The 2,774-nt window shown below is 34.9% G+C and overlaps 1 long non-coding RNA gene across 1 annotated transcript; it reads left to right on the plus strand.

The window, feature by feature from the left end:
- Positions 1-420: 420 nt before the first annotated feature.
- On the plus strand, positions 421-2,517 carry LOC126727012 (uncharacterized). The gene is made up of 2 exons (XR_007656123.1): positions 421-478; positions 1,546-2,517. It is a non-coding gene; the product is annotated as an uncharacterized LOC126727012 (long non-coding RNA).
- Positions 2,518-2,774: the final 257 nt, after the last annotated feature.

Here is a 2,774-nt window from a genome sequence, read left to right on the forward strand (position 1 = left end):
CTGTTTTGCACGGAAAATGTAACAGCACAATCCTTCATTCGATAAATTTTCTAATGGAATACAGTTAACTATGAATCTTTTCCTTCGGCAGGATAGGGTAGTGGAAGGTATCTACTTTGCATAAAAATTAACTAGTCAGCAAATAATATAAAGAATTAGATCCCATTTTGCACTGAAAATCTACTTTGCTTGGATAAAGATTCAAAATTTTTATTCAACAGAACAAGCATTTTCCTTACGAAAGAGCATCTAATAAAACTAATTTAGTCTTATTATGATGCTTTCTCGTGGCTGTATACTTTAATTGATTAAGTAAAAAGTAGATACCTTTCTTGTACTGAGAAAAAAAAAAGGTAGATATTTCGCATTCTCTAGTAGTTGATGGCAGTCTATAAAAGAAAGTTCGATCACAATGATGGTATCCGTCGCAACCAATCTACATAGCTCACAGTGGGGAAGAGGGAGAGATTGAAAAATGGTAAACCTTCGGAAAACTTGTAATTGTTATTGCTTTCTTATCGTCATCAACATCATAATCATTGTCATCACCAGTGCGAAGTTTCATTATATATATATATATAAAGTATCATTACAGTAAGTATTATTTGACCACTACTATTGATCATTGTCATTGCTATTTTTATTTTTTATTTTTTTATAATTTGATAATTACAATAGGTGATAAAGAGATTAAACACTAAATGATTTGGAAATATCAAGATGTGCTAATTAATTGAATTACAAATCCATTTTGTAATAGTTATTGATGCTGCCACCTTGTTAATTACTGTAATTGTTATTAATTTATTATATTTATATTCTTCCTCTTATTATGATTTCACTATTATATTGATTATTATGTAGTAGTTGTTGGGACTTAAATGGGCTACAGTTATACAAATGTTGCAAAATAATCTTTTCATTTATTTGTTGTTGAACCTTGCTCCCAAAAATATATATATACACACACGTGGGGAAATTTTTTACTTGAATTACTAAACTTTATGGATTAAAATATGGTTACTATTATCAAACTCGTGTCATATGGTACTTAACACTTTCCAGTCTTTCCTCACACATAATTAATTGAATTTATAGATATTTGTTATTCAATTTAGGATAATAAACTTCAACTCAAAGACACTATATCTACTAACCTATGGTTTATAATAGAATAAATTAAACTATAAGTGAGGAATTACACCAATTAATATTAAACATATTATTGGTGCGATTGTACCTCACCAAAAAAAAAAAAATTAAATAATTATTGGTGCGATTCTGCTCCCATTTTAAATTGTATCCAAGCGGTATTGGCATCCTAGAAAGGGAAGACTTTTGTTTTTATTTTTTATTTTTAAATGATAAGTGCGCTTTGACTCTAATGGGAGGGGGTGAGGAGATTTAAATGCTTCATGAGGTGACTCGTTATGTGACAGATAATTTATTCTCAACAAAATCACTTTAGTGGTCGTTGGAAATACTGTTTAAACTAGCCTCATGCGCGCTATGACTTCACGCTCTGATCCGTTGATAAATTTGCAGCTCCAACAGGTTAACACACCTCCATCGATACGATGCGTGCCAGAAAAGTACCGTTTAAACGCGAAAGTGTACGATGCTTTGCAGAGAGAAGACGAGAAAGAAGTGATAAAGCTGTGTGAAGATTTTGAGGAGCACGGATAGCATATTGACTATACACGATGACACAGTGCTTCAGGCTGCCACTTACGCCAAGAAACCTGACTTGGTACTGAGACTTCTACAGGACTTGCCTGAACGCCATCTTGATAAACTGACTCGCCAAAACCTTGCCGGAAACACTATCCTCCACGAGACCGCCATATCCAATGAAGCAATAGAGGTGGATTGTTACGCATGCGTAACAACCTTGGAGAGACGGCTCTTTTCCGGACCGCTCGTTATGGCAAGCAAGACATGTACGACTTTCTAGCCAAAAAAATATCTGGTTACGATGGAGCCAATCAGAAAGTCTTCCTGCAGAGAAGAGATAAAACCACTATTCTACACATGGCCATCCTTTCAGAGCACTTCGGTTAGTTCTCCCTCTCCTTAAAAATTAAAATAATACTGATGATGCCAAAATCGTCAGTTTGGGTCACTCGCGCAATCCGAAGCATTAGACGATCTCATAGGACCTGCAAGATAAAGGGAAGATAGATCGAATAAACCACCGGGTTGTGCCCAGTGGGGGAGCCTCTGATGCTTAAATTAGGATGAACCCATATTTTTCATATTTAGATAGTGTTTAGTAGTAGCTTTTGACGTACCTTCACAAGTGAGATAGATTGACCCTTTTATAGGTGATTTGGATAGCTGTCGTACATAATTGGAGGTGATTATTGCCCATGTGTAACAGTTATTGTATTGATGAGCGTTTAAGACCGCTAAGTAATGGTCGCCATTAATGTGTTGAATGTGCTTGAGTGGTTACATCTTTTGGTTTGTTAATGATGCAAGGTCGTCCATATTAATGGACGACCTTAATGTTTTTTTTTTTTTTTGACTCATCAATTCCCCCCCATTCCCAAGTCTGATTTTGCTTTATGCTAGTCAGGCTTAGGGAATGTTTTTGACCTTTTTAGATTCAGGCTTCTTTATCTTCAACTACTTTTTTCTTCAGGAATGCTAGTATTTCTATGACGACCTTTTAGTATCTACCTTTTGAAGGTCTTTTTGGACGTTCGAGGGATCATAGCTTGATCTTGAAAGTGAGCTAATTTCTTTGGACGATCATTTTTTATCACTACTAA

Source organism: Quercus robur, chromosome 5, assembly GCF_932294415.1.
Source record: "Quercus robur chromosome 5, dhQueRobu3.1, whole genome shotgun sequence".
Lineage (NCBI taxonomy): Eukaryota > Viridiplantae > Streptophyta > Magnoliopsida > Fagales > Fagaceae > Quercus > Quercus robur.